Here is a 16,669-nt window from a genome sequence, read left to right as displayed (position 1 = left end):
ACTCCACAGGAACAGCGATTTCTCGATCGTCCTGATGATGACTCCACAGGAACAGCGACTCTCGATCGTCCTGATGATGGGTCTCCAAATCGGCGATTCTTGATGACGACGAAGGGCAGTTGTTCACATTCTTGATAATGATGCAGGTATTTACTATCCTCGATGACGCATATGTAGTTCTTGACTATCTTTGACGACGACTATGTAGTTCTGGTCTATCTTCGATGACGACTATGTAGTTCTTTAATACTTTCGACGACGATTATGTAGTTCTGGTCGAATATTGGCAGCGATGAACTTTAAGTTTTATATAAATTTTAGATTCGTACATTTCTCGAAGTCTCAGTCAATTTTGCTGCTTATCATTTTCTTCTTTTATGTTCGCCGTTCGAATTCATCCTTCCTAATAAAAATTCTCCATCTAACTTGTAATTCAAAAGCAAGAATAGAGGAAGTAGGCAAATAAATATGTTTTAAATCCAAATATATCGTTGTTAAAAGTTACTATGAAGTATAATGAAAAGAAAAAGAAGAAGGTTTCCCAAAACACAAGTTGTGGCAATACTTCACATCAATATTTACAAATTTTGAAATTAAATAACATTATTAATTACTATAAACTACTGGTTTGTTTATAACGGTGTTTATACTTCCATTAGTTTCAATCTTTCCGAAGCCATCAGCATCCTTCAATTTACGTTCTTCGTCACGATCGGGTGAGCTAATGCCATCACGCTCAGGACAAGGAAAATTATTAGTGTTAATGTAGATCACTCTTCTTTAGTCTAGTGGATCCATCGATGACCTCTATGCCGTAAGTAGGCTTGGCTTTACATGTTCTACCATGTCTTTTTAAGCTGTCAATTCGTGTAAACAACCTGCTACACCGATTACAGCTTAACATTTTGCGTAGTGGGTTTTAACACAATCGTTATTCTCACACCGTTTAGCATTCTTTCTAAAGGTAAACACCTTGCTACAGTATCTAAAGCGGCTTCCTTCCGATTCAGCTGCAGATAACAAACCATGATCCATGGTAGCTTCTGTGACTAATGTTAGATACAAACTGCCAGTTTTCCAATTGGAACCATTTCTTAAATAGAATTTTTTAAATATTTCATCAGCGAGAGTTCAGTTATCTAATGCAAAGCAAATTGATGCAAGTAGTTCTGCTTGTCAACAACAGATGTCGACACATTTTGCTTGCAGGTAAATATTATTTATTTTATGTGGGATGCGGGATGCTCACTAACGATCGCAAAAGAAGGAAGGCTTCGCTAGACATCAAGGAGAAGGAAGTTCATCATTCGTGATAATGTTTCTCATCCGTCTTATCAGATATGTTTTGGACTAAGTAATGTTTTTTTTAAATCGACCTTATAAAAATTTTGTCAGTTCTGATTTAGTACCAGAAATTAACAATTTAATTGCATCACAGGATAAAATGACATAACTGATTAGGTAAAAAGTCCTTTATGCGGATATCAATTTCTCATCTGTAACCAGAAGCACTCGGAGAAAACCATCAGTTGTTTAGTCAGGAATAATGAGAAGCACTAAAAGAGAACCATCAAAATATTGTCAAGAATAATCAGAACAGCTTGGAGAAATCCATCAAAATATTGTCATCAATAATCAGAAGCACACGGAGAAAACCACCATAATATTGACAAGAAAAATCGGAAGCACACGGAGAAAACCACTATAATATTGACACGAATAATTGGAAGCACACGGAGAAAACCACTTTAATATTGACACGAATAATCGGAAGCACACGGAGAAAACCACCATAATATTGACAAGAATAATCGGAAGCACACGGAGAAAACCACCTCAAGTTTTCTTTGATGACATGAAATTACAGAAAAAAAAAATAAAAAAATAAAAAAATAAAAAATACAAAAATTTTTGGCTTGTACTTGAACTCTAACTTTGCACAACAACGAGAAGTTCACAAGCTAGCAGAATCTTTTTTTGTATTTTTTTGTTTTTAGTTTAGTTTTTTTATTTATGTTTTTTCTGTAATTTCATGTCATCAAAGAAAACTTGAGGTTGTTTTTCTCTGTGTGCTTCCGATTATTCTTGTCAATATTATGGTGGTTTTCTCTGTGTGCTTCCGATTATTCGTGTCAATATTAAAGTGGTTTTCTCCGTGTGCTTCCAATTATTCGTGTCAATATTATAGTGGTTTTCTCCGTGTGCTTCCGATTTTTCTTGTCAATATTATGGTGGTTTTCTCCGTGTGTTTCTGATTATTGATGACAATATTTTGATGGATTTCTCCAAGCTGTTCTGATTATTCTTGACAAATTTTGATGGTTCTCTTTTAGTGCTTCTCATTATTCCTGACTAAACAACTGATGGTTTTCTCCGAGTGCTTCTGGTTACAGATGAGAAATTGATATCCGCATAAAGGACTTTTTACCTAATCAGTTATGTCATTTTATCCTGTGATGCAATTAAATTGTTAATTTCTGGTACTAAATCAAAACTGACAAAATTTTTATAAGGTGGATTTCAAAAAAAAAAAATTACTTATCCCAAAACGTATCTGATAAGATGGATGAGAAACACTATCACGAATGATGAACTTTCTTCTCCTTGATGTCTAGCGAAGCCTTCCTTCTTCTGCGATCGTTAGTGAGCATCCCGCATCCCACATAAAATAAATAATATTTAACTGCAAGCAAAATGTGTCGACATTTTTTGTTGACAAGCAGAACTACTTGCATCAATTTGCTTTGCATTAGATAACTGAACTCTCGCTGATGAAATATTTAAAAAATTCTATTTAAGAAATGGTTCCAATTGGAAAACTGGCAGTTTGTATCTAACATTAGTCACAGAAGCTACCATGGATCATGGTTTGTTATCTGCAGCTGAATCGGAAGGAAGCCGCTTTAGATACTGTAGCAAGGTGTTTACCTTGAGAAAGAATGCTAAACGGTGTGAGAATAACGATTGTGTTAAAACCCACTACGCAAAATGTTAAGCTGTAATCGGTGTAGCAGGTTGTTCACACGAATTGACAGCTTAAAAAGACATGGTAGAACATGTAAAGCCAAGCCTACTTACGGCATAGAGGTCATCGATGGATCCACTAGACTAAAGAAGAGTGATCTACATTACGACAATAATTTTCCTTGTCCTGAGCGTGATGGCATTAGCTCACCCGATCGTGACGAAGAACGTAAATTGAAGGATGCTGATGGCTTCGGAAAGATTGAAACTAATGGAAGAATAAACACCGTGAAAAGTGAGAATACATTCAAGCCTATATTCATTAGATCCTCCATACTTTGTAAAAATGATGGACTCCTAAAAAGGAAGCATGAAGACGATGAAGACACTTCGAAATCAACGATATCGAGTTCTTACGGTAATCTGGGTGAAGACGATGCCTTCTACGGTGATTGCTACAATGACTCTGAAACTGTCGACGTGATCGATGACTGTGCTGAAGCACCTAAATCAGGCAAGATCGAAGACTGTGATAGTGTACTGAGACCGAAAGGTTGCAAACGACCTGTTATAATAAATAAATCTGATCAAGCTTGTGATTATCACTGGCTCGATGATGAAAGTTACCCTGATGAGCCATAAATTGTCATATTCTCCTGGCTCAACTTTAGGCTTAGTATAATTTAAATAAATAATTTAAGTATTTTTTTCTGTAGCCTGTTACAGCCTATCAAAATTTTATCCCAGTATTGTACTCTCCTACTTAATTTTGTCTCCGGCCGTTTCATCCACGGGCTCCCACACCACTCAAGTCCTGATTAAGCATCGTCTCATGTCTCCCCGCTCCTCGGCACATACGCGAGTGAAATTTCGCACCCCTTCAGTGCTCTGCGCACATCCTGCCACACGCTACCTCTGCTTCCGTCAGCCCTTTTAGGCACACCCGTAGCTCAAGCTACAATTGACCGAAGCAACTTTGGTCAGGTTCGCCGGCACAGGTTACAGTCGGTCCCGACACGCCACGGGAGTCCTGTAGGCGGCCGTTCCCACTACGCAGCACTAACCCCCCCCCCCCCCGGGATACCCTGCGTACCAACACAGAGTCAGTTCCTGTTGTCCCCAACAGAGCACTCTGCTTTGCACTTCTGAGGCCCCTTTAAGTTAGTCAAGGAGCCCTCTTCATATCTTTTTTTTGGAGGGCGGAGCAAGTACTCCGCCGGGCTTATTCAAGCCAATCAGAGGCCACTTCTCCCACTCCCTAAGACTCCGGGCATCTCGCTCGAACTTAACTTCATGTCACCTGGAAGAGCGAGAGATGCGGTCACCGCGATAGCATCTCGTGCCGTAGCTGCATCGCCCGCGCCGTTTACGTATTCAGGCGCCGCAACCTAGCTAAGAGATGTGATCTCTCAAGTTCGGGAGTGTTCCCTAACGTTTTTATTTATTCTTCTGGATGGCTATTTTCCATTAGTTTAGCCAAGTAGTAATTTCGCATTATGTTTCGCGACGGTTCATCGCGACTACTCGCGCCGCCTCCCTTCGGGGAGTGACTTCACTTAACTTCACTTCACTTCAACCCCAGATCGTGGGGTTCAAGACTTGAGTCAAGAAATGTTTCAAGACTCGAGTAAAGTTTCCTTTCAAGACTTAGTCTGCCAAATTTACGCTGATCCTTCGGAGATTGAAGCCCAGAACCTTGTGCCGTTAATTAGTAAATTCGACACGATATATTTTAAATTTTTATTATGATTTTAAATTTTTGTGTAGAAATTTTATTTGCCCTACTATAGTGTAATTTTAATTTGTTAGTCCGGTGTACTCCTCTGAGTTAAACTTTGTCTCAGTGCTCTGGAGCCCCTTTCCCATCGGCGTATCGGATATTCTGCTGGTCTAATCACTGACTGGCAGCCCGCTTACCATTTCCCCCGCCTTCAGTCACGCCTCAAGCCAGTTATATTATTTCCCTTCGTGACTCTAACTGCATAGGCAAGGCTGTAGCTTGCAGGCGACCAGTTCGCAGAGACGAGCTGAGATCCGTCTTTTTCATCACGTCGTAGTGTTATATTCGCCCCTCGGTAGCCACGACGGGGCGTAGTTTCCCACCAGCGTTGCATTTCACCCCCCCCCCCCCCTTCTCTGTTCCAAGTAAGACCAATGACCGGTCGTAACCCCCTGGACACCGGTGACCGTTTCCAAGGTCTCTTCGCAAAACGAGTGCGCCAAAACTGATCACAAGCGCTTCCTAGCGGCCAATTCGCGAACCTCTCCGCTTGCCTGCCCGCTAGGGCGCCAGAGAGCAGCACCTGCTTTGCCTTGTGTTATATGGACACCGTGGTCGAGTCGATTGTTTTCAACTCAGACCACCTCCGACAGAGATCGCTACGGTCGCCCAGTGTGGCCAACTTCAAGACTCCTGCTAGAGTTTTTTTTCCGCCCGCATTCGGGCAACTTCGGTATTTTTTGGCGGCCCAGACCCCCCCCCCCCCCTCTTCCACCTGTTAGAGCCGGTGGGCATTTTTAATTACGGGACGCAACTTCCAGCGACACAGACCAACTCGCGTCGCGTCTGCAGACAGTCCTCCATCGAGTATCGGCGAATCGGCGAGACTTCATCCGACCGCTAACGACTATGTAGTCGCTTCGTATAAGGGATGCTATCCCTCCAGTTAATTCTAGTAGCTTAGTCTGTCTGCATAGTTTAGTTATTTGCCTTAGAAATTTTTCTCTTTGAAATTTTTTATTATGAAGAAATCATCCGCGTCCTGCCGCGCAATTCGCGAGCTCCAGAGCCTGGCTGACTCCACGACTGCAGCGTGCTGGGCAACTCCCCTGTTTTGACAGGGTTCGATGACCGGGAGAGATTGAGGCTCTCATCTCGTGGCCTCCCCCCCCCCCCCTTCCCTGTTCCGTGGGAAGAAACATTAGAAGAAACTTTTCTACCACCCGAAGTGATCGTTTAAAGACCCCGGAGTGGTAATGTAAATTCAACATTTCCCCCTTACCTAACTACGAACTATCTTCACCGGATGACCAACCCACCAGCGACCAGTGTTTTTCTCAAGAAAATGTAAAACAAATAGAACTAATTATCAATATAATCATCTTATTATGCAAATGTTTAGATGTCAAACTAAGAATGTAACTTATTTAAAGATTCGCGGGCCGGCCCCCTATTTTCGTTTTCCTTTTGTTAATCTTTGAAAATTGTTAAAACCTTTTGCGTGTATGTTAAAATAATGGAAACATGATAATGAATCAGGGCAAATAAAACAGGGAAACTATAGATCAAGTTAATCGTGTACTTTTAATTTTATTGATTATAACGATCCTACAACTTCCCCTTTGCTTGTTACTGGAAGTTCCTAAATTGTGTTTGTTCCCACCTCGTGTCGCCTCTGGTAAATCATTTCATTTAACGTATTTTTTTCCCAGCTTGTTTCCAAGGCTCTTTTAATTAATTCCAAATAATTCTATTTTGAGGCACGAGGGGTGTTACAACTTGGTAGCAGAGCATGGTTACCTTGGTCTGTAGGCATACCTGAATAATATAAGCATACCTAAACTAAAATTAAAAGTACAAAAAATTTTTTTAATTAATTTTTGATAATAATAATTTTGTAATAATATTGTAAACTGATCGCTGGTACACCCCCTAGTTATAATGAGTTAAATTTTTAAAATTTATATTGAGTTTTAAATTCCCGTGCGGACTTAGGGTAGCGCGTAGCGCGCAAGACGTCTTTCAGCCGGCCAGCTGACCTCCCCCCCCCCCCCCCCATCCCGCGTCCCCGGACGTGACAGGCACAAGGCCACAGACACCCCTCCCCCGTCTCTACAGGCTGCTTATCTCTCACGGCGCACGTTCGTGGTTTCGTCTTCAGTTCAGCGCCCCGTGCGCTCTGTACGACCTTCGTAGGGGTGTCCAAACCTTACTTTACCAGTAGCGCGAGACGAATGTCCGCGACGTATATATTTTTTTTTTTGTTTTTGTCCAATTAATCCTGGACCATAGCAAATTTTAACGTGAGCAACTTTTCCGCTCACATCCTTTTCCCGACAGCCACATGGGAGCTGTCATGTTTGTTTCCCCCCCCCCCCCCCCTTCCTTCTTCGAGCGGCCTCTGCCGCCCGCTTATCTTCAAGGGGTGACCACAGCTGACGTCCTTGTCGTGACGACGGGCTCTGTTTATCTCCGCCCGCCGTAGTTACTTTATGACTGAGAGTCAAATAAGTTTATAGTTTTCCACGGTTGTCCCGCAGTAGTCAGCTAAATGTGTTTAAATTTAATTATTAAGTTTACATATGAACAAATAACTATAAGTTAAGAGTACCTTTTTTAGGCTACTAACGCCATTACTAATAAACACGCACATAATATTTAAATATAGATTTTAATTTACATATCAAGGGCTCCCCCCCATCATAATAATGATTTCAAACTATACTGAAAGACTTTTGCCTTATAAGAATTTCACGTCTTACATTATTAAAGTAATAATACTTGAAAACATAATATAGTGATAAAATAATAATAATATAATCAAGCATATTAAAATACGTATTGCCCGAAATTAAGTACCTACGAGGTGACTAGCCTCATTGTAATGTTTATAGTAATCACCGAGAGTGGTGAAATCCTTTCAACCTCCAACGAGAGGTCCACTAAATTAATTTGGGTACGTTTAAGCATCCCGTCTCTAGGCTAGCACACTCTATGTAATTTAAGATACTTTAAAGTTTTAATTTTTCCATATGTAAGTTCAGTCTTGAACAAGCTGCTTGACGTAAATTGTTTTTTTTTTTTTTTTTTTTTTTTAACTTAGTAATACTTCTCTGACAGTTTTTTTAATCTTCATGAATTTTGTTCGACGATTTTATCTATTTAATTTTTGATTAAGTTCCATTTTTTTAATAATCATAATTCGTAAATTTAAGCAAGAATAATGTTTGTAGTGTTTTTTGTTCTGATTTTTTGTTAATACTTGTACATGTTTATTTCTTTATTTTCCCTTGCACGTAAATGTGATGTACAGTGACGTACATAGATTCTGAGCACAGAAGCTGTTACATCTAGCCCTTTTTTTTTGTTTCCTTTGTATTCTACCCCTAAAGCTGTATTTCTTTTACATCGTTATCGATGATATGGTTTATTTAAGTAAGAGCTACGTGACTTCCAGACGGCAAACTGGTTTCTTTTATGTGTATTTCTAAAATATGAGCTAGGTCAAGCTAGCCAACGAGCAGCGCAAAAGAAGGGTCCTACGAGCCAACGAGCCGAGACTCGGTCCTCTAGGAGAAAAATCCTTTGACCATAGAGTGTTACTGGGTTAGATCCCCAGCACTCACCTTTGGACGGCCTATGTTCAAACCCCCTCTCAGGCAGTGTGAAACCTATCAGCAGTCATGGAAGATCTAACCGCTCCATGATAATTTATAACCCTTTTGATTTATAATTGTTGGTTTATTGCATTTTACCTTTCTTTAAATAATTTAAATTTGAGTGCGAAGAGTCGTTAATTTATTGTTTTGTTTGCAGAAAATTTTTAAATAATAAATATTAGTTAGTTATATTGAACATCAGAGTTGTATGCGCTAAAATTTCTAAATTTGTCGAATATTTAATTTTTTTTTAAATTCATTCATTCATACGGATTGTTGATCTTTTAGGGTTCCAACCCCAATAATTTAAAAACCCGCCAAGGGAATCTTACCCTTAGGCCCTGTGTCACTCTGGGACTGAGGATCTGTTTTACCTTCGGGGAAGCAGCAAATTTGACCGTCTTCTCCATGGCCTGATTGTGCAGGGCTAAGTCCCAATGCCTTCGGCCTTTTATGGAAAGACAATTGTACAGGGGTTCTATTCCCAAATATATTTTGTAAGTTACGGGTTACCATACCCATATACAGGGGTTCCAATCCCCATATATCACTGAGTGCTCAAGGACGCATTTCCCTTGTTTCGGCCTCAGTGCTTTTCGGCCCGCCTCACAGCGCCCATCTTTAGAGTTTTGTCACGTGACACCATTCCCAACATCTAAGATCAACTTTCCTCATTACTTCATTCATCGTTAAGTGTTAATTAATTAATTATAATATACCTTCGATTTGATCAAGATATTTTTTTTATATGTAAGTAGTTTACTACAGTAGATCCTGGTACAGGGTAAGTTTCTGGAACCCAGGTTTTTGGTGGCTCAAGTGGGCCACCCTGACTCCGTCTTTCAGGGGGGAAGTATGTGCCGTTAATTAGTAAATTCGACACGATATATTTTAAATTTTTATTATGATTTTAAATTTTTGTGTAGAAATTTTATTTGCCCTACTATAGTGTAATTTTAATTTGTTAGTCCGGTGTACTCCTCTGAGTTAAACTTTGTCTCAGTGCTCTGGAGCCCCTTTCCCATCGGCGTATCGGATATTCTGCTGGTCTAATCACTGACTGGCAGCCCGCTTACCATTTCCCCCACCTTCAGTCACGCCTCAAGCCAGTTATATTATTTCCCTTCGTGACTCTAACTGCATAGGCAAGGCTGTAGCTTGCAGGCGACCAGTTCGCAGAGACGAGCTGAGATCCGTCTTTTTCATCACGTCGTAGTGTTATATTCGCCCCTCAGTAGCCACGACGGGGCGTAGTTTCCCACCAACGTTGCATTTCACCCCCCCCCCCCCTTCTCTGTTCCAAGTAAGACCAATGACCGGTCGTAACCCCCTGGACACCGGTGACCGTTTCCAAGGTCTCTTCGCAAAACGAGTGCGCCAAAACTGATCACAAGCGCTTCCTAGCGGCCAATTCGCGAACCTCTCCGCTTGCCTGCCCGCTAGGGCGCCAGAGAGCAGCACCTGCTTTGCCTTGTGTTATATGGACACCGTGGTCGAGTCGATTGTTTTCAACTCAGACCACCTCCGACAGAGATCGCTACGGTCGCCCAGTGTGGCCAACTTCAAGACTCCTGCTAGAGTTTTTTTTCCGCCCGCATTCGGGCAACTTCGGTATTTTTCGGCGGCCCAGACCCCCCCCCCCCCCCCCTCTTCCACCTGTTAGAGCCGGTGGGCATTTTTAATTACGGGACGCAACTTCCAGCGACACAGACCAACTCGCGTCGCGTCTGCAGACAGTCCTCCATCGAGTATCGGCGAATCGGCGAGAATTCATCCGACCGCTAACGACTATGTAGTCGCTTCGTATAAGGGATGCTATCCCTCCAGTTAATTCTAGTAGCTTAGTCTGTCTGCATAGTTTAGTTATTTGCCTTAGAAATTTTTCTCTTTGAAATTTATTATTATGAAGAAATAATCCGCGTCCTGCCGCGCAATTCGCGAGCTTCCGAGCCTGGCTGACTCCACGACTGCAGCGTGCTGGGCAACTCCCCTGTTTTGACAGGGTTCGATGACCGGGAGAGATTGAGGCTCTCATCTCGTGGCCTCCCCCCCCCCCCTTCCCTGTTCCGTGGGAAGAAACTTTTCTACCACCCGAAGTGATCGTTTAAAGACCCCGGAGTGGTAATGTAAATTCAACATTTCCCCCTTACCTAACTACGAACTATCTTCACCGGATGACCAACCCACCAGCGACCAGTGTTTTTCTCAAGAAAATGTAAAACAAATAGAACTAATTATCAATATAATCATCTTATTATGCAAATGTTTAGATGTCAAACTAAGAATGTAACTTATTTAAAGATTCGCGGGCCGGCCCCCTATTTTCGTTTTCCTTTTGTTAATCTTTGAAAATTGTTAAAACCTTTTGCGTGTATGTTAAAATAATGGAAACATGATAATGAATCAGGGCAAATAAAACAGGGAAACTATAGATCAAGTTAATCGTGTACTTTTAATTTTATTGATTATAACGATCCTACAACTTCCCCTTTGCTTGTTACTGGAAGTTCCTAAATTGTGTTTGTTCCCACCTCGTGTCGCCTCTGGTAAATCATTTCATTTAACGTATTTTTTTTCCAGCTTGTTTCCAAGGATCTTTTAATTAATTCCAAATAATTCTATTTTGAGGCACGAGGGGTGTTACAACCTCCTAATTATGCTCCGCCAGTGAACAGTCCGCCACGCAACATTTTGAATATGTACTCCAGCACCAATCAGAGCAATCAATATTTTTTTTATAACTATCAATTGTATTAATGTTAAAACTATTATGGTTATTTTCATAGTCTCATTTATGAAATGTATCATAAAATTGTAACTAATGACTTCAAATGGTCCGGGCCCCCCTTCAAAACATTTAATTATTGATTCCAATAATGGTAATTTTGTAATTTCAAAGAACATAAAAATAATATAATGCAGATCTTAACTAACAATAAAAAGGGTAGATTTTAAGCAAACATATTTGTTTTTCACTTAAAATACGATCCTCCTTCCTAGTTCCCTTTGTGAGAACTAACTAATATTTTTGGTTGCTCCCTTGTGTCCTCTGAGTATACAGTTGTTACTGTTTCGCCCACTTGATGCAGCTTCCAGTATTTTCAAAACAATAGATAATGTTTCTTTAACTACACATGGGGTCACTGAGGTTGGTGTTAAAACGGAAGACACCAGAGATCATAATATTTATTATCGACGTGCAAGGAAGATGGTGGCAGAAGAGATTAATTACACATCAAGGAAATATCCAAACATATTGGTTGACCAGCTAAGACTATTGGTGGCATCTGTTCGTAGAGGAAACTACTTGCATATCGAGGCAGTGTCGTCCATACTTAAAGAACTGCGGAAAGCTGGCTACATACAATAATCATTTGTTTGACTATCATGTGTGTACTATTGAAAAATAATTGAATGATTTATATTTTAAAAAAGTATGTTTTATTTCTTGTATTCTGATTTCCAACTAAGCCTGTGTTTCCGCTACTGTATGCGTGATCATTCCGTTTCCTGTGTGTTCGTTCCGTTTCCTGTGTGTACTGTGTGTACGTTCCGTTTCCTGTGTGTACGTTCCGTTTCCTGTGTGTACTGTGTGTACATTCCGTTTTTTTCCTGTGTTTACTATTTCTTCATTTCTTCTCCTGTGTGTACTGTGTGATCATTACATTTATTGCGCGTACATTGCGTGCATTGCGTGTTGGAGCTGTTGGAGCTTTTGAAGGCGAATAGACTTGTATCCTTGTAGCTTCATAGACATGTAGTTTCGTAGCCACGCGGTCTTTTATCTTGCAGTCTCGCAGCCATGTACAACCCGGAACCAGCTAGATCTTTTTAGACTCTTAGACTCGTAGCATTCTAGCCAAATATCATTGGAGGTGTTGAGACAAAAGGTAGTTGGAGCCAATGACTGTAGGAGCCAATGACTTTAGGAGCCAATGACTTTTGGAGTCAAAAGACTGTTAGAGACAATGACTGATGGAGCCAATGACTATTGGAGCCTTTGCATATTAGAGCCAATGACTGATGGAGCCAATGCCTATTGGAGCCAATGAATATTGGTGCCAATGGATTATGGAACTACAAACTGATAGATTCATAGACTGATAGAGACATTATATCCTAACTTAACATTGACGATCGTATCCTACCGATTTGCATGTACGTGAGAATGTATCTCCCTTTCATTCAATGGCTTTCGTTTTGTAGAATGTGCTTCCTTTTTAATGATGGTGCGCCCAAAATGAGCTGCCTTTTCGTTGATGGTGCTTCTATTTTTAATGTTGTTTTGACTCTAGTATTATAATAAATTGTTCTTGATTTGACTAGCGTATTATGCCATCCGGTGCATGTATATAAGCGAGTCCTAGACAGCAGGTCGCTCAGTTGTTACTGTCGTCAACGGTGTACGGATCACCTAGTTTGTTTCTTCTGGTGCATTAGTCACGTAATTACCTGTTCTTGCGAACTCGCTGGCATCTTTACGGACTTTATCGACGAACTCGATGGAAGTTGTACCATCATCTACGGGAACCTTGACGACAGCTACGACGGAGAAGGAGCAGATCCCGTTGGCAACGACGACGTCAACACTGGAGGGTACTTCAACATACGTGATACCACCAGCAGAAGAGACTTTAATGCCGGTAGTGCTGGCTGTACAGGAAACCTCGACGAACGCTGTTTCGCCCTCGATGGTGACTTCAATGGATGGTGATTCGACAACAAACAACGAACATCGGTGCCGTTACTGCGAAAAGATTTTCTCAAACAACAGCAATGCTCGACGACACGAGAAGAGAGAATGTGTTAAGAACCTTTATCGAAAAATGTTTGGCTGTGAGAAATGTCGTAAGCAATTTACAATAAATGCTAATTTGCAGCAACACTTGGAGACGTGCAAGGACCTGTTGCGCGGCAGAAAGTAAAGATGTCTATACAACAGCGAATGATTGATGTGCATAAGAGTATGCCTGGCAACGTCAGTATCTGGATCGAGTCTGAAAGGCTCGTCTTCATCACCGCGGTACCCTTGCAGCTACTGCGATATGACGTTTGCATTTGCTCATGATGAACGGAGACATGAGAGGAGTAAATGTGCAAAGAATCCTTCTCGCATGAAGTTTCGCTGTGATGAGTGTTATGAATGGTTTACTCGAATTGATAATTTGAGCCGACATGCGAAAAACTGTAAAGGTGAAGTCCGTGCGCCTACTGCTGAACTACCTGCAGAAATTTCGACTCCTCGCTTTAGATTGGAGACTCGTAAGCGTACAAGCAAGAAAACAGATGCGCAGCAACCGATTTCTATGGTATCTGGACATGTAACTAAACCTAAGACTGTGCTCGGTGCTCTATAGGTGAATGATAATGGCTTCTACTTGGCGCAGTCTGCATTTCGTGGAACATTGAAAGGCTACTATTATCTAAATACGTTAGGTGAGTCGAAATACATTTGTAATTTTCTTGATGATATCAGACAGAACATAATCAATCAGCTTACTGAAGATGTAGCAACAAACGGACCTTTGAAATATAACTTGTAATTGGACTGTATATATGGAAAGCCATATCCGTTTGATGAAAAAGTGAAGAAATGTGCATTCAAGACATCGGCAGCAGTAATTTACAATTTTGACGATGTGAAGCAAACTGTTAAACACGGTATCCAGAAACTCTGTCAAGAAGTCGAGGATTATGTCAGTAAAGGTTCTGGTTGGTCTCTGTCTAGTACAAACCGATTGGAGCTACGAATTAGTCATTTCACACCGATGCGGAACTAAATGATTATGAGATTGCTGGCTTTCGCAATTGTTCGTGTAGTAAAATAGAAATTATGTAATAAAATTTTTTATAAGAGCTTGTGGTGTTTTATATCTCGAACTTGTCACTTTTCTGATATTTAAATAAAATTTATTTTTAGCTTCGTTCAGAGATCGAACCAAGGACAGGAATCGAACGAATCAATATGTTTATTAATGTGTGAATTATTTAATGAATTTTAAATTTTTTTCATTAAAATCGGATAATAAATACAAATATCCAAGATGACGGTCGCACTGGCTTATAGGATGATGGTTGATTTGGAAACTTTGCTTCTTTTAGGACTTTGATCATTATTTATTAAAATTATTATTTTTTACATAAAATTAAATGTTTTGCATCGTATAGGGTTCGAACCAAGGAGGGGATTCGATCGAATCAATCAGTATATTTATTGCCAATTTATTTAATGAATTTTGAATTTTTTCCCGCATTTCTAGCATTAAAATTACGAATTTCCAAGATTGCCCCAAATTTCAAGATGGCGGTTGTCACAGTAATAATAAACGATTACTGCACTCTAACGGGTAAGAATTAAACTAACGTGGCGTCAGCGCACTCTAGCAGACGATAACATGATGGTGGCTTCCAGCAAACGAAGACAAGATGGCGGACATGACGTCATACTAGGTGACGATATATACTTTGATATAAGTGGTGGGGGTCAGTCTGCCTGCAGCCACCGTGAGGGAAGGATTGGACGCCATTTTTTTTGCCCTCACCGGGTTCGAACCGAGGACTCCGAGCTCCGTGTCGTAAATGTTTTTTTTTTTTTTAATATTTTTTATTAAAATTTTATTAAATGAATTTTTTATAATTTTTAAATTTGTTTCATTAAAATCGGATAATAAATAAAGATTTTATAAATGGCAACCGTAACATAAATTGCAACGTTGACGTCATAATCCAAAATGACATATTCCATGATGACGAGGCTTATCGGAGGCTGTAGACATGGATGCTTAAGCCTCTATATGGACATTTCTAGCCGCTGGAATTTTTAAGGACTAAAAACGGGAAAATTTTCTCGAAACGGGAATTTTTCCTCGAAAAGAGAATTTTTTGAATTTTGGAATTTTTTGTGATTTTTTGGTGGAATTTTTTTCTAAAAAAATTGAAATTTTGGTTGATTTTGAGGAATTTTGGGAAAATTTTGACAAATTTTGGGCAATTTTGGCACACTTTGAAGAACAAATGTCAAGGTCAAGGTCAAAGGTCAAGGTCACAACCATCCAAGATGGCCGCCGTGATGTCACAATCCAAGATGGCGGTCGGCTCCTCGGCTCCTCACCCTGAACCCTGCGCTCGGAGCCGCTATTACATACTACTGTCAAGCCATTTTGTATCTTCGAAATGATAGTTTTTACTGTTTCCTAAAAACCAGTGACAATAAATTTGGTGCACAAGTTGCATAAGAAGTTGACCAACACATTCAAAACTGATGCTGTGGCATAGTGCTCCACGCTGATAAATTTTGGGACACTTTCAAATGGATTCAAAACTCAGCACATTTATTTAATTATTATCCAGTCTTCTTTAGTGATAAGCAAATTCCTGTTCAGAATGGCAACTGTGCTACGTACAACAACTTCAAGTTCAAGAAATTTATCTAACATACGGATTCCAATGTGTGACTACATTCTGGTAGGTGCAACTATAGTCTTTACACTATCAATGACTGGCATCACTATGTCTAGAGCATCCATTGAAACTAAATGTAATGTATGAGCGAAAAACATCCAAAATGTTTCCATCGAAGCTCATTCGATATGGCACTTTTTATATTGGCATCATTATCTGAAACAGCCAACATGACTTTGCCTTCCAAATCTCAAGTGATAACTTACTCCTTCAGTTTATTGAAAAGATTTGTACTTGTGTGACTACTTTCTATCGAAAAACACACAAACAGTGTTGACTTCAATTCAAAAATTTCACTCAAAAAATGTACAGTGATTGCCATGAAACTTTGATTAATAATTGATGTCTAGCAGTCTGTTGTCAAACACACGTTTGTGAGAGACTTAAAAATATTTCGTTCGTTTGTTACAAACTCATGGAGAGCAGGAATCAGTGTTTTTGAAATGACCGGCCTTCCTGGCAACTGATAATTAGGATTCAGAGAATTTGGTTGTTCTCGAAAGCCTGTATCATCCACAACACTGAATGTGGCAAGTCAGAAATGAATACCTTCCTAATTGCAATAAGGCTTAATCTACATTTGTTTTCTCTGAAGGCGATAATATTGCAGGTGCATAATCTGATACTGATTCTTGACGAAGAGTGGTTTTGTCCACAAGAGGCTTTGGTAGAGTGGAGGTATGTGGTGTTGTATTTAAAATTGTTCAAAATTCAAGTGTAATCAATGCATATTGGGTCATTTTCAGAATGTGTGTTTCTTGAAGAAGCTACAGCAGTCAACTTTTGCCTGTGAACCTAAAATAGATACAAGTACTATGTAACAGAAAAACTTACCACTTAAAACATTAATTTAAGCACAAAAAAA

This window comes from Bacillus rossius, chromosome 16 (assembly GCF_032445375.1).
Source record: "Bacillus rossius redtenbacheri isolate Brsri chromosome 16, Brsri_v3, whole genome shotgun sequence".
NCBI classification, from domain to species: Eukaryota; Metazoa; Arthropoda; class Insecta; order Phasmatodea; family Bacillidae; genus Bacillus; species Bacillus rossius.
This window is presented reverse-complemented; position numbering follows the sequence as displayed.